This window comes from Bos taurus, chromosome 6 (assembly GCF_002263795.3).
Source record: "Bos taurus isolate L1 Dominette 01449 registration number 42190680 breed Hereford chromosome 6, ARS-UCD2.0, whole genome shotgun sequence".
Lineage (NCBI taxonomy): Eukaryota > Metazoa > Chordata > Mammalia > Artiodactyla > Bovidae > Bos > Bos taurus.
Window position 1 is genome coordinate 90,906,388 of NC_037333.1, and position 27,506 is coordinate 90,933,893.

The 27,506-nt window shown below is 38.9% G+C and overlaps 1 protein-coding gene across 11 annotated transcripts in view; it reads left to right on the forward strand.

The window, feature by feature from the left end:
• Positions 1-27,506, forward strand: part of ART3 (ADP-ribosyltransferase 3 (inactive)) — a 143,819-nt gene that overhangs the window by 42,211 nt on the left and 74,102 nt on the right. Inside the window, exon 1 of one of the 11 annotated variants that reach the window (XM_059887390.1) lies at positions 10,552-10,683. The gene's annotated coding sequence lies outside the window, so the exon portion shown is untranslated. 11 annotated transcript variants of the gene reach the window in all.

Below are 27,506 nucleotides of genomic sequence, written 5' to 3' on the forward strand. Positions count from 1 at the left end.
GAGATTCCTTCAAAAACTGGAAATAGAACTGCCATATGACTCAGCAATCCCACTGCTGGGCATACACACCAAGGAAACCAGAATTGAAAGAGACATGTGTACCCCAGTGTTCATCACAGCACTGTTTATAATAGCCAGGACATGGAAGCAACCTAGATGTCCATCAGCAGATGAATGGATAAGAAAGCAGTGGTACATATACACAATGGAGTATTACTCAGCCATTAAAAAGAATACATTTGAATCAGTTCTAATGAGGTGGATGAAACTGGAGCCTATTATACAGAGTGAAGTAAGCCAGAAAGAAAAACACCAATACAGTATACTAACGCATATATATGGAATTTAGAAAGATGGTAACAACAACCCTGTATGCGAGACAGCAAAAGAGACACAGATGTATAGAACAGTCTTTTGGACTCTGTGGGGGGCGGGGGGAATGATTTGGGAGAATGGCATTAAAACATGTATAATATTATAAAAAAGTAAAGATATAGTATCAACATTATTTTATAAATCAAGGCAGATTAAAGAACAGCTAGAGAAGTCAACTTCTCTAAATTATTTGGTTAGAAATATGCTTTCATTTTCTTGTGTGCACAGTTTTATAGAATACTAGTGATACTACTATTTTTAAATGAGTTGGGAAAAAAAAAACTACAAGCAACTGAAATGGAGATATGGTATTTTTTTCAGCTCTTCTGTGGAGTAAATTAGTTTTGATTATACTCCTAACTTGTTTGCCATGATTGATACCCATGTGGTCTATTATTTCCTTCAAAATTATCTATTTATAAACAGTTGTTTTTAAAAAACGGTTCTTTCTCATGCTGTGTTTGTATTTCTTAGATTCTACTTTGATATAACCCTGTTTTCTTTTTATCTTTACTGTTTCCTCCTAAGGGGCTTCCCTGGTAGCTCAGCAGGTAAAGAATCCACCTGCAATTCAGGAGCCCCTGGTTCAATTCCTGGGTTGGGAAGATCCCCTGGAGAAGGGGTAGGCTACCCACTCCAGTATTCTTGGGCTTCTCTGGTGGCTTAGCTGGTAAATAATCCACCTCCAAAGTGGGAGACCGGGGTTCCATCCCTGGGTTGGGAAGATCCCCCGGAGAAGGGAACAGCTACCTACTCTAGTATTCTGGCCTGGAGAATTGCATGGACTGTGTAGTCCATGTGGTAGTAAAGAATCGACCAGACTGAGTGACCGTCACTTTCACTTCACTTTCCTCTTAAGCTTTCTAAATCTATTTGTTTTAAATGTCTTTTGCAAAAACTTAAAATATCATATCAAAGGGATTTTTAATAGGTGAATGTAATTATTTACTATGTAATTGGTAGAAGGCAATGGCAACCCACTCCAGTACTCTTGCCTGGAAAATCCCATGGACGGAGGAGCTTGGTAGGCTGCAGTCCATGGGGTCGTGAAGAGTTGGACACAACTGAGTGACTTCACTTTTCAGTTTCATGCATTGGAGAAGGAAATGGCAACCCACTCCAGTGTTCTTGCCTGGAGAATCCCAGGGATGGGGGAGCCTGGTGGGCTGCCGTCTCTGGGGTCGCACAGAGTTGGACACGACTGAAGTGACTTAGCAACAGTAGCAGCAGCAAGCTTTATAAAATGCTTCCTTGATGTTTCTTTTCTTTCTTTATGTTTCCTGTGATTTCTTTCTAACTTTAAATATATATTTTTTTAACATTTTCTTATGTGATTTGGACAGAGTGTTTTGTGTTCTGCTAGTAATCCTAATTTTTTTTTAACCTGACTTTTTCTGGTAATTTACATCAACCGTAAATAGAATCTTCTGGTTCCTATGTTTGTAAGATGAGAAAAATCACTGTAATTTTCAAACCTTTCTTCCTATTTCCTAGTTTTGTATTTTCAGATGGTTATTTCACATTATTCAACTTCTTTTTTGGGAATTATCGTTACATTTTATTCTGAAATCACATACTTATTTAGATGTGTGTGTCTTAGTCACTCAGTCATGTCCGACTCTTTGTGACCCCATGGACTGGAGCCTACGAGGCTCCTGTGTCCATGGACTTCTCCAAGCAAGAATGCTGGAGTGGGTTGTCATTCCCTTCTCCAAGGGATCTTCCCAACCCAGGGGTCGAACCCAGTTAGTTCTCCTGCATTGCAGGCAGATTCTTTACCATCTCAGCCAACAGGTCCTACATTTATCAATCATTCAAGTCTTTAAAACCTCTTAGTCTTTATTTTAATTAATCTCAGAATGGTTGGAATATTATTTCTCTTTCTCATTCATTCATTTAACATTTTTCTCACAGGAAAACAAAGTAAAAGGAATATGTTCTTGGATTTCATAAATCCTTATCGATTATTTTTTCTTCAAGTTCTTAGGTAATACGTAGAACCAAAATTATGCAGAGTTGGTTTCGTGCTCTAACCTTTTCACTTCTTTTTTTGAGCTATACAAAAAAAGTAAACTTAATTAGACTCTGGCAGGTACTAATATGGATGCTTTCTCCTTCCTTCACACTCTTTCCCTTTTTACTGCCTTTTCCTCCCAGGGTCCCTGCCTTAAAGATTACTGGAAAGCACCACCCCATTCTATAGTATCAATAGTTCATTGTTCATTCATTCATTGGACAAATATTTATTTTATTACATGCCTAGCACTCTTTTGAGTATTGAAGATGGAGCAGTGGACAAAACCAAGTTCCTTCTTGTGTCTTTAAAGTTTTGCAGTGTTCTAATTTATTGTAGAAGGCAGTCTGCCTAATTTCAAATGTGTTCTTTAAATGTGTCTTTAACCCTATGACTTTTTATGACCTAAACACTTTCTATTATCACATGAGGAGGATTAATTCTTTGAGAACATCCCCTTCTCTAGTGAGTTTGAGAGATCCCTCTTATTTCTGTCATATAATATAGTTCCTTTAAGATGGAATGTACTTTCCTCAGCTTTCCTGAATCCTTTCCTTAAGTTTTGATATCTTCATAAAGTTTTCTTTAATACCTTGATTTCTTCTGGCTTTATAGCATTTACTGTCTTGTCTAGCTTTATCTAGAAGTATAATGATTAACCACATACTTAATTTTAAATATTCTAGTAGCCACATTTTTTTTCTCTTTATTTTTTTCGCCTTGTTGTGCAGCTTATGTGGTCCTAGTACTCTGACCAGGGATTGAACTCAGGTCTCTTCCAGTGGAAGTACAGAGTCCTAACCACTGGTGCCGTGCTCAGTTGCTTCTGTCGTGTCCGACTCGTTGTGAGCCATGGACTGTAGCCCGCCAGGCTCCCCTGTCCATGGGATTCTCCAGGCAAGAATACCGAAGTGGGTTGCCGTGCCCTCCTCCAGGGGAAGTTCCCGACTCAGGATTGAACCCATATCTCTGGTGTCTCCTGCATTGCAGTCAGGTTCTTTACTCACTGAACCACAGGACTGCCAGATTATTATCTTTAGTAGCTACATTTAAGGAGTAAAAGGAAATAGGTGACATTAATTTTAATAATATTTTTATTTTAAAACATGAAAGATTATCATTTCAAGGTGTAACCATTATAAAATCATTAAGATTTTAATTTTTTTAGTACTATTATTTATTTTTAAATATAAATTTATTTATTTTAACTGGAGGCTAATTACTTTACAATATTGTATTGGTTTTGCCATACATCAATATGCATCTGCCATGGGTGTACACGTGTTCCCCATCCTGAACCCCACTCCCACCTCCCTCCGCATACCATCCCTCTGGGTCATCCCAGTGCACCAGCCCCAAGCATCCAGTATCATGCATCGAACCTGGACTGGTGATTTGTTTCATATATGATATTCTACATGTTTCAATGCTGTTCTCCCAAATCATCCCACCCTCTCCCTCTCCCACAGAGTCCAAAAGACTGTTCTATACATGTGTCTCTTTTTCTGTCTCTCATACAGGGTTATCGTTATCATCTTTCTAAATTCCATATATAGGTGTTAGTATACTGTATTGGTGTTTTTCTTTCTGGCTTCACTCTGTATAATAGGCTCCAGTTTCATCCACCTCATTAGAACTGATTCAAATGTATTCTTTTTAATGGCTGAGTAATACTCTATTGTGTACTACACTTTTAAATTGGACTAACCACATTTCAGATGCTTAGTAGCCACATGTGTTTCAGTTCAGTTCAGTTGCTCAGTCGTGTCCGAGTCTTTGTGACCCCATGAATCGCAGCACGCCAGGCCTCCCTGTCCATCACCAACTCCTGGAGTTCACTCAAACTCATGTCCATCGAGTCGGTGATGCCATCCAGTCCTCTCATCCTCTGTCGTCCCCTTCTCCTCCTGCCCCCAATCCCTTCCAGCATCAGAATCTTTTCCAATGAGTCAACTCTTCGCATGAGGTGGCCAAAGTACTGGAGTTTCAGCTTCAGCATCAATTCCTTTCAAAGAACACCTAGGATTGATCTCCTTTAGAATGGACAGGTTGGATCTCCTTGCAGTCCAAGGAACTCTCAAGAATCTTCTCCAACGCCACAGTTCAAAAGCATCAATTCTTCGGCACTCAGCTTTCTTCACAGAAACTCTCACATCCATACATGACCACTGGTAAAACCCTAGCCTTGACTAGACGAACCTTTGTTGACAAAGCAATTTCTCTGCTTTTGAATGTGCTAGCTAGGTTGGTCATAACTTTCCTTCCAAGGAGTAGCGTCTTTTAATTTCATGGCTGCAATCACCATCTCCAGTGATCTGGGAGCCCCCAAAAATAAAGTCTGACACTGTTTCCACTGTTCCCCATCTATTTCCCATGAAGTGATGGGACCAGAAGCCATGATCTTAGTTTTCTGAATGTTGAGCTTTAAGCCAACTTTTTCACTCTCCTCTTTCACTTTCATCAAGAGGCTTTTTAGTTCCTCTTCACTTTCTGCCATAAGGGTGGTGTCATCTGCATATCTGAGGTTATTGATATTTCTCCCGGCAATCTTGATTCCAGCTTGTGCTTCTTCCAGCCCAGCGTTTCTCATGATGTACTCTCATATAAGTTAAATAAGCAGGGTGACAATATACAGCCTTTACATACTCGTTTTCCTATTTGGAACCAGTCTGTTTTTTCATGTCCGGTTCTAACTGTTGCTTCCTGACCTGCATACAGGTTTCTCAAGAGGCAGGTCAGGTGGTCTGGTATTCCCATCTCTTTCAGAATTTTCCACAATTTATTGTGATCCACATAGTCAAAGGCTTTGGCATAGTCAATAAAGCAGAAATAGATGTTTTTCTGGAACTCTCTTGCTTTTTCCTTGATCCAGCAGATGTTGGCAATTTGATCTCTGGTTCCTCTGCCTTTTCTAAAACCAGCTTGAACATCTGGAAGTTCACGATTCACATATTGCTGAAGCCTGGCTTGGAGAATTTTGAGCATTACTTTACTAGCGTGTGAGATGAGTGCAATTGTGTGGTAGTTTGAGCATTCTTTGGCATTGCCTTTCTTTGGGATTGGAATGAAAACTGACCTTTTCCAGTCCTGTGGCCACTGGTGAGTTTTCCAAATTTGCTGGCATATTGAGTGCAGCACCTTCACAGCATCATCTTTCAGGATTTGAAATAGCTCAACTGGAATTCCATCACCTCCACTAGCTTTGTTCGTAGTGATGCTTTCTAAGGCCCACTTGACTTCACATTCCAGGATGTCTGGCTCTAGGTAAGTGATCACACCATCGTGATTATCTAGATCATGAAGATCTTTTTTGTACAGTTCTTCTGTGTATTCTTGCCACCTCCTCTTAATATCTTCTGCTTCTGTGGGTCCATTCCATTTCTGTCCTTTATTGAGTCTATCTTTGCATGAAATGTTCCCTTGGTATCTCTAATTTTCTTGAAGAGATCTCCAGTCTTTTCCATTCTATTGTTTTCCTCTATTTCTTTGCATTGATCACTGAGAAAGGCTTTCTTATCTCTCCTTGCTATTCTTCAGAACTCTGCATTTAAATGGGAATATCTTTCCTTTTCTCCTTTGCTTTATGCTTCTCTTCATTTCATAGCTATTTGTAAGGCCTCCTCAGACAGCCATTTTGCTTTTTCACATTTCTTTTCCATGGGGATGGTCTTGATCCCTGTCTCCTGTACAGTGTCACGAACCTCCGTCCATAGTTCATCAGGCACTCTATCTATCAGATCTAGTCCCTTAAATCTATTTCTCACTTCCACTGTATAATCATAAGGGATTTGATTTAGGTCATACCTGAATGGTCTAGTGGTTTTCCCTACTTTCTTCAATTTAAGTCTGAATTTGGCAACAAGGAGTTCATGATCTGAGCCACAGTCAGCTCCCAGTCTTGTTTTTGCTGACTGTATAGAGCTTCTCCATCTTTGGCTGCAAAGAATATAATCAGTCTGATTTCGGTGTTGACCATCTGGTGATGTCTATGTGTAGAGTCTTCTCTTGTGTTGTTGGAAGAGGGTGTTTGCTATGACCAGTGGGTTCTCTTGGCAAAACTCTATTAGTCTTTGCCCTGCTTCATTCCGTATTCCAAGGCCAAATTTGCCTGTTACTCCAGGTGTTTCTTGACTTCCTACTTTTGCATTCCAGTCCCCTATAATGAAAAGGACACCTTTTTTGGGTGTTAGTTCTAAAAGGTCTTGTAGGTCTTCATGGAACCATTCAACTTCAGCTTCTTCAGTGTTACTGGTTGGGGCATAGACTTGGATTACTGTGATATTGAATGGTTTGCCTTAGAAAAGAACAGAGATCATTCTGTCGTTTTTGAGATTGCATCCAAGTACTGCATTTTGGACTCTCTTGTTGACCATGATGGCTACTCCATTATTTCTAACAGATTCCTGCCTGCAGTAGTAGATACAATGGTCATCTTGAGTTAAATTCACCCATTGCAGTCCATTTTAGTTTGCTGATTCCTAGAATGTCAACGTTCACTCTTGCCATCTCTTGTTTGACCACTTCCAATTTGTCTTGATTCATGGACCTAACATTCCAGGTTCCTATGCAATATTGCTCTTTACAGCATCGGACCTTGCTTCTATCACCAGTCACATCCACAACTGGGTGTTGTTTTTGCTTTGGCTCCATCCATTCATTCTTTCTGGAGTTATTTCTCCATTGATCTCCAGTAACATATTGGACACCTACCGACCAGGGGAGTTCCTCTTTCAGTATCCTATCATTTTGCCTTTCATACTGTTCATGGGGTTCTCATGGCAAGAATACTGAAGTGGTTTGCCATTCCCTTCTCCAGTGGACCACATTCTGACAGACCTCTCTACCATGACCCATCTGTCTTGGGTGGCTCCACATGGCATGGCTTAGTTTCATTGAGTTAGACCAGGCTGTGGTCCATGTGATCATATTGGCTAGTTTTCTGTGATTATGGTTTCCATGTGTCTGCCCTCTGATGTCCTCTTGCAACACCTACTGTCTTACTTGGGTTTCTCTTACCTTGGACGTGGGATATCTCTTCATGGCTGCTCTAGCAAAGCGCAGCCGCTGCTCCTTACCTTGGACGAGGGATATCTCCTCACAGCCGCCCCTCCTGACCTTGAATGTGGACAGTACTTGTCTAGTTATTCATTTAGCATATTATACTACCTTGATATTATATTTTAAATAAAGATGGGGATAGAGCTAAGAAGAGATACTATGCTTTTTAAAATTTTTTTAGTTTGTTTTAGAAACTTCTCTAAATCTTCCTGGTCCTTTTGTTCTTTCTCTCTTCACTAAGTGGTTATATCTCATTGTGTCTTCTCTTTGATTAAGCAAGACAAAGATTAAACTTCATTCTCTCTGTTTGTAGTAGTGTTTGCCATTTTGTTGTTGTTGTTGTTTCTGGAATTGAACTATTTTAAGTTCATCCATTCAAACAAGTTTCCATTTGAATTTGAAGGAGAATCCCTGAATGTAGTTCTTACGATTAATTTCCAAAAAACTTTGCAGCATAACAGTTCTATAATCTGTGATTCATATGAAGTTTTAATTATGATTATCAATTATGCAATTAATATAGAGTTTTAAAGTGTTTTCAAATGGGGAGAGATTAGTGCAAGGCAGTTAAAAATAATTCCCAACTCAGCATTCATTAAGTCTTTGAATAACATATTGTTTGCAGAAAAAATTAAGACTGTTTTGCTAGTTAAATTAATGAAAAGTGGGTTAGAAATAGAACAGTTCTCATTTATTATAAAGCAGTATAATGTAACAGAGGGCTTCCCAGGTGGTGCTAGTGGTAAAGGACCCACCTGCCAATGCAGGTTAGGCTCAGGTTCCATCCCTGGATCAAAAAGATCCCTGGAGAATGCCACAGCAACCCACTCCAGTATTCTTGCCTGAGAATCCCACTCACAGTGGAGCCTGTGCAGTCCATAGGGTCGCACAGAGTCAGACATGACTGAAATGACTTACCATGCATGCATTATGTAACAGAATCCTGTTGTTTTGAGTTTATAGAAAGATGACTCACTCCTAGGGTAGAGGTTGCCACACATGTGATAGGCACCTAAAATAATGTGAATAGGTTGAACAGATTGATGTAGAGTCCTTAACTCTTAAAAGTACAGTAGTACAAAACCTGATGCTCTTTCATAGAGGGATTAAGGGGAATGGATGATGGACAGGGAGGCCTGGCGTGCTGTGATTCATGGGGTTGCAAAGAGTCGGACACGACTGAGCGACTGAACTGAACTGAACTGAAGGCATTTAGGGAGCTGCCAGTGGATTTTTTCAGAAACCCTTAATGGAATTCTACTTCTGTGACTTTCCTTTAACATTAATAAATACCTTTTCCAGAAATCAGAAGATCCTGCTGCTATTAGGCACTGGGCAAGACTGTATTTTTTCCAAATTAAATTTTGGGAAAAATGGTATAGACAATAAAAAAATCATTATGGCATTAAGGAGTAGTGTATATTTTATTGCTATTTGAAAGCATTCCACAGAAATAATGAATTTTGAAAAGGATTTTTCTGAGCTTATACTTAGTCTCCTTCTGGGACTTTGACATAAGACATTTTCAAAATGTAGTGTAATGTAATCTGGTATTTGTGAGTGAGATGTACAAGAACTCACATTTCATAAGGATGATTTCATCTGTGATATGCACTGCCCCAAACATTGCAGTCTCAAATACACGCACAAAAGAAGGGCCAGTTTTCAGTGGCCTCCATCTCCATACTGACCCAGCTGACCCACCGCTAGCCATCTACTTTTCCTCTCCTTTTCAGAATGATAGAAGGAATCAGAACCTGATGCACCTTGTGTGAAAGATGACTGAATTCTACCAAATTTCTGATGTTAAAGGAGAGACAGTTATTGGTACTCTAAAAGATGAGCACAAAAAGAAAAAAAAAAAAAGAGCTTTTAGCTTTCAGAGATTGAAGATTTCAAAGTTACTGTCAGTTCAGTTTATTTTGCTTTTTATCTGTGTCTATTTGTGCTGGTCAGACACAGGCTACCTGTATCTTGTTCCTGGAGTTGGATGGCTTCCCATTATCTTAATTAGATTTATTGCAAAGGAAAGGGTTTCCTGGAACAGCTAAGCTGCAGGTGATTTATTAAACTGTAACTCTTTCATTTTCTTGGAAATGAGTTAAGATTTCAATCTACCATTCTTCTGAAAAGGAAATTTAATGTTTTACCTTTGAGGAAGGAAGAGTTATGAAATAACAACCATTATTCACTTTTTTCAACCTGTTTGTTTTATGTAGAACCAAATTTACTTGCCTTGAAATGTTACTTTTTGCCAAGTTGATTTTATTAAAGTATAGTTACTGCTACTGCTACTGCTAAGTCACTTCAGTCGTGTCCGACTCTGTGTGACCCCATAGATGGCAGCCCACCAGGCTCCCCCGTCCCTGGGATTCTCCAGGCAAGAACACTGGAGTGGGTTGCCATTTCCTTCTCCAATGCATGAAAGTGAAAAGTGAAAGTGAAGTTGCTCAGTCATGTCCGACCCTCAGCGACCCCATGGATTGCAGCCTACCAGGCTCCTCCATCCATGGGATTTTCCAGGCAGGAGTACTGGAGTGGGGTGCCATTGCCTTCTCCAAAGTTTAGTTAAGTGTCAGATAATTCAGAAGGAAACAAAGAACATGGGTTTGAAAGTGAATTGCTTTCCTTTAGTATTTTAGGTATGATTTTAAGACCTCATATGTTGAAATTTAGAAGACAGAGAAATTCTGTTATCTCACTGAACAGATTATCAACCCTCTTTTCCATGTCCTCTGTACTCCTCACAGAATGTTTGCTGCTATTTGAGCCAGGACCAGTGGGTTGTATAAAGCAGCTTCAGCATCGCCATAAACTTCAAAGAAATCATTTTTCTCACAACAAAGGCATCTCTATTCATGGCCTTAAATTGGCCGCCTGGAAAATGACTGCAATCTACAACTGCCAGGTCAATGTGGACGTTCATGTTAATTTTCCAAGTTGGAAAACAACATGCTTATTGTTAGGGGATAGAAACATGTGAGAGATTAGCGATGAGCAACTTTACAAACAACTAACTGAAAGAAGCTTGATTCAATAAGAGGAAGAAAAATTGTGCAGTAGTCTCCATTATTATCATTAGTTCAGGTTTTCTGCTACTCAGAAAAGCTGAAGGAGAGGAAAGAACAGATCTGGCAGATATTATTTCAGAGCTAGTTGGAAAGAGTGTGCACGAAAAGATCTTGCCTGGAGAAATGAGTCCTGCATGTGAATGTTAGAGGAGCTATGTATGTAAGGTATGAAGTTGCACTGCATTTGTTTGTGTTGTTTAGAAATAGGATATCTAAAATGGTGATTTGTAGGAAGTATTTCAGTACACATGGCTTGCCAATTTAAACTTTAAATGTAATGTTTTAAATAGGAGATAAAATGAGGAATGTGAAAAAAGAATTGGAAGGACCTTTTTTAGTGCAGATATTTTATTTCTTATATTATCTTGATACTTAGAATAAATGAATGTCTTGGAGTCAAAACAAGAACAACACTTAAAAATATTTAGATAGGCTGTGTATTGTCTTTATTTTATAGATTATGCTGAATGCTATTTCCCTTTTTAATAAAAACCCAACAAAAGTAATCTAGCTTACTTTCCATGCTTCTTGCTTCTGTAGTCTTTTAATATGTGGGTAGGTGAGCAGTAAGAGGTGTGGTGAGGGAAACAGCTCGCTCCTCAGCTCTGGCCTCCTCCCTCTCAACCTCGCACCCGTGCCAGCTGGAGGTAGCGGGGCGGTGATGGAGACCGTGTAATTGTCGTCACTTGTCGGGTGCCTGCCACGTGCCAGGTGTCGCACCTAGTGTCTCACTAGTCCTTGCAGTAATTCTGTAAGAGCACCAGTGTCTTCTTTTTAAAGGTAGTTTAGAAGAGTTACATCCCACAAATTATGTAACTCTTCCTAGTCATTTAACACATTTAATAAGTACTAGAGTCAAGGGACAGCAGCAGTGCAAAAGCCTACTCGAATTCTTTCTTCTGTGATGAAACAGGGAAGTGAAAGGCAACCTCTGAGGTTTGACTGTGTAACTCCAGATCCAGACCTCCCTAGACAATAGAAAGTTCAAGAGTATTGGAGTAGAGGACTAAGTATGGAACAATTCAGGATATAAATAGAATCTGAGGTTTCTGGTGAGAGAAATCAGGAAACCTTGAGAAAGTCTAGAACCCCATTTAATTTATATTTCATTGAATACCAGGAGAATGATTATTGTGACTTCTTAAAACTTAACCTTTGTTAGTAATGTTTTTACTCTTATTTTCCCATCATGACTAGTAGTAGTAACCATTAGAAAACTTGGCTTATTCCAAGAAAAGAGAAAAAGGGAAGAAGCCTGTATTCTTTTTTTAATTAATTAATTATTTTTAATTGGAGACTAATTGCTTTACAGTATTGTGGTGGCTTTTGCCATACATTGACATGAATCAACCACGGGTGTACATGTGTCCCCTATCCCAAACCCCACTCCCCCCCTCCCTCCCCATCCCGTCCCTCTGGGCTGTCCCAGTGCATCAGCTTTGAGTGCCCTGTTTCATGCATCAAACTTGGACTGGTGATCTGTTTCACATATGGTAATATACATGTTTCAGTGCTGTTCTCTCAAATCATGCCACCCTCACCTTCTCCCACGGAGTCCAAAAGTCTGTTCTTTATATCTGTGTCTCTTTTGCTGTCTCACATATAGGGCTGTTGTTACAATCTTTCTAAATTCCATATATATATGAGTTAATATACTGTATTGGTGTTTTTCTTTCTGGCTTACTTCACTCTCTATAATAGGCTCCAGTTTCATCCACCTCAATAGAACTGATTCAAATGTGTTCTTATTAATAGCTGGGTAATATTCCATTATGTATAAATACCACAACTTTCTTATCCATTCGTCTGCCAATAGGCATCTAGGTTGCTTCCATTTCATAGCTATTGTTAACAGTGCTGTGATGAACACTGGGGTACACGTGTCTCTTTCAGTTCTGATTTCCTCAGTGTGTATGCCCAGCAGTGGGATTGCTGGGTCGTGTGGCCGTTCTATTTTCAGTTTTTTAAGGAATCTCCACACTGTTCTCCATAGTGGCTGTACTAGTTTGCATTCCTACCAACAGGGTAAGAGGATTCCCTTTTCTCCACACCCTCTCCAGCATTTATTGTTTATAGACTTTTTGATAGCAGCCATTCTGACAGTTGTGAGATGTTACCTCATTGTGGTTTTGCTTTGCATTTGTCTGATAATGAGTGATGTTGAGATTTTTTTCATGTTTGTTATCCATCTGTATGTCTTCTTTGGAGAAATGTCTGTTTAGTTCTTTGGCCCATATTTGATTGGGTCATTTATTTTTCTGGTATTGAGCTGCATGAACTGTTTGTATATTTTTGAGACTAATTCTTTGTCGGTTGCTTCATTTGCTATTATTTTCTCCCACCCTGAAGGCTGTCTTTTCACCTTGCTTATAGTTTCCTTTGTTATGCAAAAGCTTTTAAGTTTAATTATGTCCCATTTGTTTATTTTTGCTTTTATTTCCATTACTCTGGGAGGTGGATCATAGAGGATCATGCTGTGATTTATGTCAGAGAGTATTTTGCCTATGTTTTCCTCTAGGAGTTTTATAGTTTCTGGTCTTACATTTAGGGCTTTAATCCATTTTATTTATATATATGGTGTTAGAAAGTATTCTAGTTTCATTCTTTAATAGGTGGTTGATGAGTTTTCCCAGCACCACTTGTTAAAGAGATTGTCTTTTCTCCATTATATATTTTGTCAACGATAAGGTGTCCATGGAGAAGGCAATGGCAACCCACCCCAGTACTCTTGCCTGGAAAATCCCATGGATGGAGGAGCCTGGTGCACTGCAGTCCATGGGGTCGCGAAGAGTCAGACACAACTGAGCGACTTCAGTTTCACTTTTCACTTTCATTCATTGGAGAAGGAAATGGCAACCCACTCCAGTGTTCTTGCCTGGAGAATCCCAGGGACGGGAGCCTGGTGGGCTGCCGTCTATGGGGTCGCACAGAGTCGGACCTCTGGGCTTTCTGTTTTGTTCCATTGATCTATATTTCTTTCTTTGTGCCAGTACCATACTGTGTTGATGACTATAGCTTTGTAGTAGAGCCTGAAGTCAGGCAGGTTGATTCCTCCAGTTCCATTCTTCTTTCTCAAGATTGCTTTGGCTATTCAAAGTTTTTTGTATTTCCATAAAAATTGTGAAATTATTTGTTCTAGTTCTGTGAAAAATACCATTGGTAGCTTGATAGGGATTGCACTGAATCTATAGATTGCTTTGGGTAGTATACTCATTTTCACTAAGTTGATTCTTCTGATCCATGAACATGGTATATTTCTCCATCTATTTGTATCATTTTTATTTCTTTCACCAGTGTTTTATAGTTTTCTATATATAGGTCTTTTGTTTCTTTAGGTAGATTTATTCCTAATTATTTTATTCTTTTCGTTGCAATGGTGAATGGGATCGTTTCCTTCATTTCTCTTTATATTTTCTCATTGTTGGTGTACAGGAAGGCAAGGGATTCCTCTGTATTAATTTTATATCCTGAAAGTTTACTATAAGTATTCACTGATTAGCTCTAGTAATTTTCTGGTGGTGTCTTTAGGGTTTTCTATATAGAGGATCATATCATCTGCAAACAGTGATAGTTTTACTTCTTTTCAAATCTGGATTCCTTTTATTTCTTTTTCTTCTCTGATTGCTCTGGCTAAAACTTCCAAAACTTTGTTGAATAGTAGTGGTGAGAGTGGGCATCCTTGTCTTGTTCCTGACTTTAGGGGAAATGCTTTCAGTTTTTCACCATTGAGGATAATGTTTGCTGTGGGTTTATCATTTATAGCTTTTATTATGTTGAGGTATGTTCCTTCTATGCCTGCTTTCTGGAGAGTTTTTATCATAAATGGATGTTGAATTTTGTCAAAGGCTTTCTCTGCATCTATTGAGGTAATCGTATGGTTTTATCCTTCAATTTGTTGATGTGGTATATCCCATTGATTGATTTGCAAATACGAATCCTTGCATCCCTGGGATAAAGCCCACTTGGTCATGATGTATGATCTTTTTAATATGTTGTTGGATTCTGTTTACTAGAATTTTGTTGAGGATTTTTGCATCTGTGTTCATCAGTGATATTGGCCTGTAATTTTCTTTTTTTGTGGCATCTTTGTCTGGTTTTGGTATTAGGGTGATCGTGGGCTCATAGAATGAGTTTGGCAGTTTACTTTCCTTTGCAATTTTCTGGAAGAGTTTGAATAGAATAGGTGTTAGCTTCTCTAAATTTTTGGTAGAATTCAGCCGTGAAGCCATCTGGTCCTGGGCTTTTGTTTGTTGGAAGATTTTTGATTATAGTTTCAATTTCTGTACTTGTGATGGGTCTGTTAAGATTTTCTGTTGCTTCCTGGTTCAGTTTTGTAAGGTTATGCTCTTCTAAGAATTCATTCATTTCTTCCAACTTGTCCATTTTATTGGCATATAGTTGCTGATAGTGGAGAAGGCAATGGCACCCCACTCCAGTTCTCTTGCCTGGAAAATCCCATGGACGGAGGAGCCTGGAAGGCTGCAGTCCATGGCGTCACTAAGAGTCAGACATGACTGAACAACTTCACTTTCACTTTTCAGTTTCATGCATTGGAGAAGGAAATGGCAACCCACTCCAGTGTTCTTGCCTGAAGAATCCCAGGGACAGAGGAACCTGGTGGGCTGCCGTCTATGGGGTCACACAAAGTCGGACACGACTGAAGTGACTTAGCAGCAGTTGCTGATAGTAGTCTCTTATGATCCTTTGTATTTCTGTATTGTCTGTTTTGATTTCTCCATTTTCATTTCTAATTTTGTTGGATTTTTTCCCCATTTTTTCTTGATGAGTCTGGCTAATGGTTTGTTTCTTTTATTTATCTTCTCAAAGAACCAGCTTTTAGTTTTGTTGATATATGCTATGGTCTCCTTTGTTTCTTTTTCATTTATTTCTGCCTAATTTTTATGATTTTTTTCCTTCTACTAACCCTGGGGTTCTTCATTTCTTCTTTTTCTAGTTGCTTTAGGTGTAAAGTTAGGTTATTTATTTGATTTTTCTCTTGTTTCTTGAGGTAAGCTTGTAATGCTGTAAACCTTCCTCTTAGCATTGCTTTTTAGTGAATCCCATAGGTTTTGGGTTGTCATGTTTTCATTTTCATTTGTTTCTAGGCATATTTTGATTTCCTTTTTGATTTCTTTCATGCTTTGTTGGTTATTCAGAAGCGTGTTATTTAGCCTCCATATATTTGTATTTTTAATAGTTTTTTTCCTGTAGTTGACATCTAATCTTATCGCATTGTGATCAGAAAAGATGCTTGAAATGATTTCAGTTTTTTTTAATTTACTAAGGCTAGATTTATGGCCCAGGATGTGATCTATCCTGGAAAATGTTCTGTGTGCACTTGTGAAATTCATTGTTTTGGGGTGAAATGTCCTATGGATATCAGTTAGGTCTAACTGGGCCATTGTATCATTTAAAGTTTGTGTTTCCTTGCTAATTTTCTATTTGGTTGATCTATCCATAGGTATGAGTGGGGTATTAAAGTCTCCCACTATTATTGTGTTACTGTTAATTTCCCCTTTCATACTGTTTGCATTTGCCTTACATAGTGAGGTGCTCCTATGTTGGGTGCATATTTATTTATAATTGTTATGTATTCTTCTTGGATTGATCCTTTGATCATTAAGTAGTGTCCTTCTTTGTCTCTTTTCTTGGCCTTTATTTCAAAGTATTTTATCTGAAAAGAGTATTGCTATTCCTGCTTTATTTTGGTCTCCATTTGCATGAAATATCTTTTTCCATCCCTTCATTTTCAGTCTATATGTGTCCCTTGGTTTGAGGTAGGTCTCTTGTAGACAGCATATATAGGGGTCTTGTTTTTGTATCCATTCAGTCTGTCTTTGTCTTTTGGTTGGGACATTCAACCCATTTACATTTAAGGTAATTATTGATAAGTATGATCCCGTTGCCATTTACTTTGTTGTTTTGGGTTCAAGTTTATAAACCTTTTATGTGTTCCCTGTCTAGAGATGATCCTTTAGCATTTGTTAAAGAGCTGGTTTGGTGGTGCTGAATTCTCTCAGGTTTTGCTTGTCTGTAAAGCTTTTGATTTCTCCTTCATATTTGAATGAGATCCTTGCTGGGTATAGTAATCTGGGTTGTAGCTTTTTCTGTTTCATCACTTTAAGTATGTCCTGCCATTCCCTTCTGGCCTGAAGAGTTTCTTGAAAGATCAGCTATTATCCTTATGGGGATCCCCTTGTGTGTTACTTGTTGCTTTTCCCTTTCTGCTTTTCATATTTGCTCTTTGTGTTTGATCTTTGTTAGTTTTATTAATATGTGTCTTGGGGTGTTTCACCTTGGGTTTATCCTGTTTGGGACTCTCTGGGTTTCTTGGACTGGGATGGCTATTTCCTTCCCCCATTTTAAAGAAGTTTTCATCTGTTATCTCCTCAAGTATTTTTTCATGCCCTTTCTTTTTGTCTTCTTCTTCTGGGACCCCTATGATTTGAATGTTGGGGCATTTAACATTGTCCCAGAGGTCTTTGAGGTTGTCCTCATTTCTTTTAATTCTTTTTTCTTTCTTCCTCTCTGCTTCATTTATTTCCAGCATTCTATCTTCCACCTCACTTATCTTCCTCCCTCGGTTATTCTATTGTTGGCTCCCTCCAGAGTGCTTTTGATCTCAGTTATTGTATTATTTGTTATTGATTGACTTCTTTATTTCTTCTAGGTCCTTGTTAAACATTTCTTGCATCTTCTCAATCCTTGTCTCTAATCTATTTATCTGTAACTCCATTTTGTTTTCAAGATTTTGCATCATCTTTACTATCATTATTCTGAATTCTTTTTCAGGTAGACTCCCTATCTCCTCCTCTTTTGTTTGGTTTGGTGGGCATTTATCATGTTCCTTTACCTGCTGAAAATTTCTCTGCCTTTTCATTTTGTTTAGATTGCTCTGTTTGGGGTGCCCTTTCTGTAAGCTGGAAGTTTGTGGTTCCTCCTTATCGTGGAGCCTGCTCTCTGTGGGTGGGGTTGGACGAGTGGCTTGTCAAGGTTTCCTGGTTAGGGGAGCTTGCGTTGGTGTTCTGGTGGGTGGAGCTGGATCTCTTCTCTCTGGAGTGCAATGAAGTGTCCAGTAGTGAGTTTTGGGTGTCTGTGGGTTTGGTATGGCTTTGGGCAGCCTGTCTTTTAATGCTCAGGGCTGTGTTCCTGCTTTACTAGAGAATTAGTGTGGTATGTCTTGCTCTGGAACTTGTTGGCTCTTGGGTGGAGGTTGGTTTCAGGTTGGGTGGAGGATTTTGGATGAGCTCTTGTCTATTAATGTTCCCTGGAGTTCCCAGGAGTTCTCTGATGTTTTCAAGTTTTGGAGTTACGCTTCCTGCTTCTGAGAAGTCTGTATTCTTTTTTACAATTAGCTGATATGGACAGAAACTCTGGTTGGAGACAATAGTCGATGTCAGTGCACTAGGCAGCCAGCAGTCCCTGTCCCTGGGAATTTGTACCATATGAAGACCTTACAGCCTTCTGGGAAAAACAGGGAAGGATGGAATAGGGCAAGGAAACTATTTTATGACACTGGTACTATTACAGCCCTGCTCTCTTGTTCCCATCCCTCCATTCCACTAACAGTTTTTTTCTAGCCTACATTCTTAACCCTTTCTAGAGTACTAGTTAGTACCTCCCCTCATCCCACGTCCCTTCTGGAATCTCTAAGTCTGAATTTACATATTTGGGAGAATACCAAGGATCAGCCCAGCTAGTAGATGGAGCTCTGTAAGAGTTAAACTAGTGGAGGCACTAGTAAGTTTAACTTATACCTGTGGCATCTTCTCAAAATCTGAGGAATGTGTAGAGTCCAGGCCTGAGTCTGGATAGCCTCAGAAGAGAAGCATGTGAACATATTGCCAAACCTGAGGGCTTCAGAAATGTCTTAAATTGCCAGAAGTCCAAGAATTAGGGAAAGGGAAAAGAGAAGCAGTTTTAGAGTAAAAGGGGAGTGGTCCTGGGAATTGCCAAGAGCCAGCATTGTTGTTTAGTAGTGGTAGAGTAAAGAGAAATCCCATGGACAGAGGAGCCTGGTGGGCTACAGTCCTTGGGGTCGCAAGAGTCAGTCCTGACTGAGCAACTAAATCAGCACCACCAAGGGTGTGCTGGATGTATTCAGATAGACCAGGAAAGAGGCAGAGTTCCTGTTGCCCATCATGTTGGGGACAGAGTGAATAAGGGAAAGAGATGTATTCCTGACATTTCTAATTGAGACCTATAATACATTTCTCCCTAGAAAAATGATATATATTAGGTTAGTTAGGTTTATAAGGTAGCCTGCTAAAGTAGAGTTACCTCTTAATGAACTTGAAATACAGGCTCTGTCATGAAGAAAATCATCTTGGTGGAAAATAATGGGTCTTCAGATGAATTAGGTTCCGTAGATAAGTGGGGAACTACCTGCAAATTAGAATTAAAGAAAAGTTACCCAGACTTTGGGATGTTATCATGACTTATAGATATTGATTTAAAAAGATAATTTACTTTTAATTTTTAAAAAGTTAAATAATAGTGATACTTGTGAAGCATGCTTATCAGTTATTTTATAGAATGTTTCTCAGTTTTGGCTTGTCTTCTATTTTCTCATAACTGGAATGAAGTTATGCATTTTTGGCAAGAAAACAAACAAATGCTATTATGTCCTGTTTAGTGTATCATATCAAGGAGCTTATATTGTTGATATGTTTTATGACTAGTAAAGAGTCATAAACATAAGACTTTTACTACTAGTAAAGTAGTGATATTTACTTTGATCATGGGTTAAGTTTGTGTCTGCAAGGAGAAGCTGTCCCATTTGGAAACTAAGTAGAAATAACTGACTTAGTATGGGTCCTGGACAGGATCTTAGAAAAAGAATATTAGTGGAAGAATTGGTGGAATTTAAAATCTGTCATTTTGTTAACAAAATTGTACCAATGTCTGTTTCCTATTCTTGAAAATTCTGGTATGGTAATATAAGATGTTAGCATTAGGGGAAGGGAAGTGATGAGATAAGGATACCTTTCCTTATCCTTATCCTAAGAATATTTTTGCAACTTTCTATAAGTCTAAAATTAACTCCAAAAGTTAAAAATAGTGATATCTAATATTTACATGGTGCCTACTGTGCACCAGACTCTATCTTTTAGCTCATTAATTCTTCTCAACCCAGTGAGGGGAACTATTATTATCACCATTTGACAAGTGATGAAATTGGATACAGAGAAGTAAGAAACACATCCAGTGTCACATGGTTAGTAAGTGATCACATAGCTAGGTGGTGGATGAGATGGGATTTGAACTGAGGTATTCTGGATCCAGAAATCCATTGTGTAATATACTAGCTTTCATTGTGGTATATATGCATGTGTATATATACACACGTGGTTTAAAAATAATTCAAACATGCCAAAAAAAGGCCACAGTATCTTCCCCTGAGGCAGTCTCTGCTGCTAAGGGTTTTTTTGTTAGTTTTAAACCTTCAGAAAAGAGTTTCTTCTTAAACAGTGATAACAGCCCATTTTGGTTTTTATCCATAATATTCAAAGCTGTTCTGTGGCAGTGTTCTTTTCTCTCTTCAGAAGCTTCTTGTGGTATGCTGACAATTATGGATAACAGCTGTGTTGGAAACTTAGGGAATCCCTTCTGAGATAGTTGGACAGGACACCTTTATGAACAGGATGCTAATTGCTCATAAGAACAAGGTACATTCTGTACCATAAGATTAAGTAGAACCAAATTTCATTTAGAATTTAGCCAAGAGCTTCTGCTGTGGCTCTCATGAATGCTTTAAGTAGTATAAATGCCTTTTCGTCTTAGAGTTGAGATTATTTATATTTTAAAAACCCCAACTTGTAATAACAATGGCGTTGTTTGTATTCTGTTTTTTTAGTTGAAGGATTAAAATTACAGAATGTTGTGGTTTTCTGTCATACATCAACAAGAATCAGCCATAGGTACACCCATGTCCCCTCCCTCCCGAACCTCCCTCCCATCCCACCCTTCTAGATTGTCACAGAGCCCCTGTTTGAGTTTCCTGCTGCTGCTAAGTCGCTTCAGTCGTGTCCGACTCTGTGCGACCCCATAAACGGCAGCCCACCAGGCTCCCCCGTCCCTGGGATTCTCCAGGCAAGAACACTGGAGTGGGTTGCCATTTCCTTCCTGAGTCATACAACAAATTCCCATTCGCTATCTATTTTACATATGGTATTGTAAATTTCTGTTTGTTTTCTTAAAAAAGAAAGATTATGACATGTGGAGTACTGTAGATAGGACCTTTAATGAATTAATTACTTGAGTCTGGTTACCAGATAAGGTAGAGACTGAACTAGAGCTTCCTGTAACTGCTAGAGGTGGAGGTTTCCACAGGAACATACTGCTTTGAAGAAAAGATTTTATCTTTGAGTGAAATTGAAAGTTGGTAAAATATATATGTTAATACTTACAGTTTCACTGAGTTTCATTATTCTAAGAATTAATCATTGCTGATGTGTATGTTTAAAGAAATTCATTTCTGTCTTTCACCCTGGGCCAAGAGAAACTATTTAAAAGGTGAAAAAAGAGAGTAGGAATTTTCTGCCTATTAATATACACACACAAATGCAGCAGGCACATAGTCTTTGCTGCAGAAGTAACTTTCACCCTATGTTTTGAATTAAAATTTGTAAACAGCACAATAGTGACTTTTTCCTGTAAGCTTGGTGCTCATGGTGCAAGGAAAGAACCTCATAGCAGATATTTGCTTTGGAAAGTCCAAAGTTCTTTTAATTTTTGAACTATCTTCCCTTCTCTTTCTCTTGCTTTTATTTCAGAATTTGTTCATCTCTCCATCTTTCTCATCCTTTTTAATTGATTGTAATATGGAATTGAATTTTTTAAAATATTTGTAAAATTTGTTTTGAAAAAGTTACTTCTTGAAAAAAGACATTTCTTGATTTTAAATTTAAAGATTGTGAGTTGCACCTTTCTTGTTTCTCTAAAAACTTAGTATTAAGTGGCTTTTTGCTTATATTCTCAATTGTTCTCAATTGACTTTTTTCCCCTTTTAGGGAAAAAGAAATGTCTTTTATTTGCCACTCAGTATGCTCCTTACATATTCAGGGCATTCCAGATTGTGTGGATAACTTAACTACTCAGTGACTGTGGCAATTTAGAGAAATAGATTAGTGTGAAGTTCAGTAGCATTAAGGGCAGAGGGATATACTTAAGAAAATAAACAAGTAAACTATATAAATACGAAGTGGAGAACTACTGTGTTTGTGCATGTCTGACAGAGAGGGATGAGGGACACAGAATAAACTGATAGCTAAATATGAGTTAAGTGTGTATCACTAACATTTATAAAATTAGCAAAAGGATTGTTGATGGCACATTGGTTAGGAAATCAGAACCTACTTTCCTATAGATGTTAAAATGATGGTGGTGATTGTTAAATTTGAGAGGTTTTATCTGGGAAAAGAACCTTGTCTGACTTATCTTTTATATCCTATTTATTTCCCTTGCATAAAGTGTATGTATGAGAATAAGTCGAGATTTGAAGTATAAGACATAATGATTTGGTATTTGTATACATTGCAAAATGATCACCAAAATAAGTCTAGTAAATATCGCCATAATATATAGTTTTTTTTCCTTGCAATGAAAACTTTTAAGATATACTCTTGTTCATTCCCTAAGTTGTGTCCAACTCTTTGCGACCCCATGGACTGCAGGCATGCCAGGCTTCCCCATCCTTCACTATCTCCCAGAGTTTGCTCAAATTCATGTCCTTTGAGTCAGTGATGCCATCCAACCATCTCACCCTCTGTCGTCCCCTTCTCCACGTGCCCTCAATCTTTTCCAGCATCAGGGTCTTTACCAATGAATCAGTTCTTCGTATCAGGTGGCCAAAGTATTGGAGCTTCCACTTCAGTCCTTCCAATAAATATTCAGGGTTGATTTCCTTTAGGATTGACTAGTTTTATCTCCTTGCTGTCTGAGGGACTGTCAAGAGCCTTCTCCAGCACCACAGTTTGAAAGCATCAATTCTTCAGCTTTCAGGCTTCTTTATGGTCCAGCTCTCACATCAATACATGACTACTGGAAAACCCATAGCTTTGACTATATGGACCTTGGTCGGCAAAGTGATGTCTTTGCTTTTTAATACATTGTCTTGATTTGTTATAGCTTTCCTTCCAAGAAGCAAGCGTCTTAATTTCATGACTGCAGTCACTACAGTGATTTTGGAGCCCAAGAAAATAAAATGTGTCACTTTCCATTTTTTCCCCATTTATTTGCCGTGAAGTGATGAGACTGGGTGTCATGATCTTTGTTTTTTAATGTTGAGTTTCAAGTTAGCTTTTTCATCTCTTTTCGCCCTCATGATGGGCTCTTTAGTTCCTTTTCACTTTCTGCCATTAGAGTGGTATCATCTGTGTATCTGAGGTTGTTGATGTTTCTCCCAGCAATCTTGATTCCAGCTTGTGAGTCATCCAGCCTGGCATTTTGCATGATGTACTCTGCATATACACCATGTATGTATACATCATACATATGTATACATATACCCTGTTAAATAAGCGGGGTGACAATATATAGCCTTGACATATTCCTTTCTCAGTTTTGAACCAGTCCATTGTTCTATGTCTGGTTCTGACTGTTGCTTCTTGACCTGTGTACAAGTTACTCAGGAGGAGGTAGTGTGGCTTGTTATTCCCATCTTGTTAAGAATTTTTCAGTTTGTTGTGGTCTACAGGGTCAAAGGCTTTGGTGTAGTCAATGAAGCTGAAGTAGATGTTTTTCTGGAATTCTCTTACTTTTTCTGTGATCCAGTGGATGTCAGCAATTTGATCTCTGGTTCCTCTGCCTTTTCTAAATCCAGCTTGTGCATATGGAAGTTCTTGGTTCATGTACTATTGAATCCTAGCTTGAAGATTTTGAGCAGTTACATTGCTAGCATGTGAAATTGTACAGTAGTTTGAACATTCTTTGGCATTGCCCTTCTTTAGGATTGGAATGAAACTTTTCCAGTCCTGTGGCCACTGCTGAGTTTTCCAAATTTGCTGGCATATTGAGTGCAGCACTTTCACAGCATCATCTTTTAGGATTTGAAATAGCTCAACTGGAATTCCATCACCTCCATTAGCTTTGTTTGTTCGTAGTGATGCTTCCTAAGGCCCACTTGACTTCACATTCCAGGATTTCTGTCTCTAGGTGAGTGATCATATCATCGTGGTTATCTGAGTCACTAAGACCTTTTTTGTACAGTTCTTCTGTGTATTCTTGCCACCTCTTTTTAATATCTTCTGCTTCTGTTAGGTCCATATCATTTCTGTCCTTTATTGTGCCCATCGTTGCATGAAACATTCCATTGGTATGTGTAGTTTTCTTGAAGAGATCTCTAGTCTTTCCCATTCTATTGTTTTCCTCTATTTCTTTGCATTGATCACTGAGGAAGGCTTTTTTATATGTCCATGTTATTCTTTGGAACTCTGCATTCAAATGGGTATATCTTTCCTTTTCTCCTTTGTCTTTACCTTCTCTTCTTTTCTCAGCTATTTGTAGGGCCTCCTCAGACAACCATTTTGCCTTGTTTCATTTCTTTTTAGGGGGTATGGTTTTGGTTACCACCTCCTGTACAATGTCACAATCCTCTGTCCATAGTTTTTCCAGGCACTCTATCAGATCTAGTCTCTTGAATCTATTTGTCACTTCCACTGTATAATCAATCATAAGGGATTTGATTTAGGGTCATAACTGAATGGTCTACTGGTTTCCCCTACTTTCTTCAATTTAAGTCTGAATTTGGCAACAAGGAGTTCATGATCTGAGCCATGGTCAGCTCCTGGTCTTGTTTTTGCTGACTCTATAGAGCTTTTCCATCTTCGGCGGCAAAGAATATAATCAGTCTGATTTCGGTATTGACCATCTGGTGTTGTCCGTGTGTAGAGTTGTCTCATGTGTTGTTGGAAAGGGTGTTTGCTATGACCAGTGTGTTCTTTTAGCAAAACTCTGTTAGCCTTTGTCATGCTTCCTTTTGTACTCCAAGTCCTAACTTTCCGGTTGCTCCAGGTATCTCTTGACTTCCTACTTTTGCATTCCAGTCCTCTATCATGAAAAGGACATCTTTTTTTTGGTGTTAGTTCTAGAAGGTGTTGGGAGTCTTCATAGAACCATTGTACTTCAGCTGCGTCAGCATTGGTGGTTGGGGCATAGACTTGGACTACTGTGATGTTGACTGGTTTGCCTTGGAAATAAACTGAAATCATACTGTTGTTTTTGAGATTGCACCAAAGTACTGCATTTTGGACTCTTTTGTTGACTATGAGGACTACTCCATTTCTTAGATTCTAAGGGATTCTTGCCCACAGTAGTAGATATAATGGTCTTCTGAATTAAATTCACCTTTTCACTGATATCTCAAATGTCGATGTTCATTCTTGCCATCTCCTGCTTGACTTCATCCAGTTTACCTTGATTCATGGACCTAACATTCCAGGTTCCTATACAGTATTGTCAGTATTGGACTTTATTTTCACTACCAGACATGTCCACAACTGGCTGTTGGTTCTGTTTTGGCTCAACCTCTTCATTCTTTCTGGAGCTGTTTCTCTACTCTTCCCAAGTAGCATATTGGACACCTAGTGTCCTGGGGGCTCATCTTCCAGTGCCATATCTTTTTGCCTTTTCATACTGTTCATGGGGTTCTCAAGGAAAGAATACTGAGGTGGTTTGCCATTTCCTTCTCCAGCAGGCTACATTTTGTCAGAACTCTCCAGCATGACCTGTCAGTCTTGCATGTCCATGTACGGTATGGCTCATAGTTTCATTGAGTTACATAACGCTGGGATCCATGGTATCATTTTGGTTAGTTTTCTGTCATTGTGGTTTTTGTTCTGGAGGCCATAGGACTGTAGTTCTTGCTTCTTCTGTCTGCCCTCTGATAAATGAGGATAAGAAGCTTGTGCAAGCTTCCTGATGAGAGGGACTGGCTGTGGGAAAAACTGGGTCTTACTCTGGTGGGCAGGGCCATGCTCAATAAGTCTTTAATCCAATTTTCTTTTTTTTTTAATTTTTTTTCCTTTTTAAAAATTATTATTATCATTTTTTACTTTACAATATTGTATTGGTTTTGCCATACATCAATATGCATTCACCATGGGTGTACACGTGTTCCCCATCCTGAACCCCTCTCCCTCCTCCCTCCCCATACCATCCCTCTGGGTCATCCCAGTGCACCAGCCTCAAGCTTCCTGTATCCTGCATCGAACCTGGACTGGCAATTCATTTCTTATATGATATTATACATGTTTTAATGCCATTCTTCCAAATCATCCCCCGCCTCCCTCTCCCACAGAGTCCAAAAGACTGTTCTGTACATCTGTGTCTCTTTTGCTGTCTCGCATACAGGGTTGTCGTTACCATCTTTCTAAATTCCATATATATGCGTTAGTATACTGTATTGGTGTTTTTCTTTCTGGCTTATTTCACTCTGCATAATAGGCTCCAGTTTCATCCACCTCATTAGAACTGATTCAAATGTATTCTTTTTAATGGCCGAGTAATACTCCATTGTGTACATGTACCACTGCTTTCTTATCCATTCATCTGCTGACGGACATCTAGGTTGCTTCCATGTCCTGGCTATTGTAAACAGTGCTGTGTTGAACACTGGGGTACATGTGTCTCTTTCAATTCTGGTTTCCTTGGTGTGTATGCCCAGCAGTGGGATTGCTGAGTCATATGGCAGTTCTATTTCCAGGTTTTGAAGCCATCTCCACACTGTTCTCCATAGTGGCTGTACTAGTTTGCATTCCCACCAACAGTGTAAGAGGGTTCCCTTTTCTCCACATCCTCTCCTGCATTTATTGCTTGTAGACTTTTGGATCGCAGCCATTCTGACTGGCATGAAATGCTACCTCAAAGTGGTTTTGATTTGCATTTCTCTGATAAAGAGTGATGTTGAGCATCTTTTCATGTTTGTTAGCCATCTGTATGTCTTCTTTGGAGAAATGTCTACTTAGTTCTTTGGCCCATTTTTTGATTGGGTCGTTTATTTTCTGCTGATGGGTGGAGCTGTGCTCCCTCCCTATTAGTTGTTTGGCCTACTCACTTAGCAGCTTTCTTAGCAACTTGCAAATATGCAAAACAGTATTATTATTGTTTTGCACCCCTTCCTTCCTTTTTTTTCCCCTTCCTTTCATTTCTCTGGGGATGAAGCTTTCATTTTACCTGGACAAGAGAGGGTGACTGAGTATGCCAACTTGATAGTCAAAGCGTTAGGTTCCAGTTCTCTCCTCCAGTAGTTTCCCCAGTTAATCAGTCTTTGCTTTGAATGCAAAGAGTGTAGGATGCTGTGCTGAGACACTGGTGTGACAGCTTTAGTAGGGGCAGCAGGAGTGGGTGAATGGGGGAGGAGTGAAGGAGTGGGTGGCGACTTATTTTCTGGCTGCAGAGCCAGATCGATCGACGTTCTAATTTAATGTTTAGTGAAGGCTTATTTTAGAATGGATTATTATTTGTTAACTTAGAGAAGCTTCAGAAGTAGACAGAGGTTTGGTGAACGATGAAAGTAGTAGAGGTGATTTAATTTAAAAAGAAAAGCTGAGTCAAGTAATGGTCATCAGGCAAATAAGTGTATGAAAAGAGTATTGGCCTATGCATTAGGAATTACGGGTTTAATCTAGATTCTACTGGTTAACTAGCATATTACCTGAATCTTAATTCCATAATTTGGAAGATAATGGGGCACTGGACGATTTCTACGTTCCCTTTCCACTCTGGTAGTTTGTGAATTGGTGTCTATCAGCAGCATTTCATACTTTTGAACCCCTCCTCCTTGATACTGTCTTCCTTTGGTTTCTGTGATCTTGTACTCAGGATTTTCTTCCTGTCTGTCTTGCTATTCCTTCTTTGCAGGCTCATCATCTTCTCCCTGTTAATTAAATGTTGTATATATTTTCAAGATTAAGACCTAGGCAGTCTTTTATCACTTTCTATCCTGTGTCTTCTGTATCACTAGCTATATCTTAGGCATTGTAGTCAGT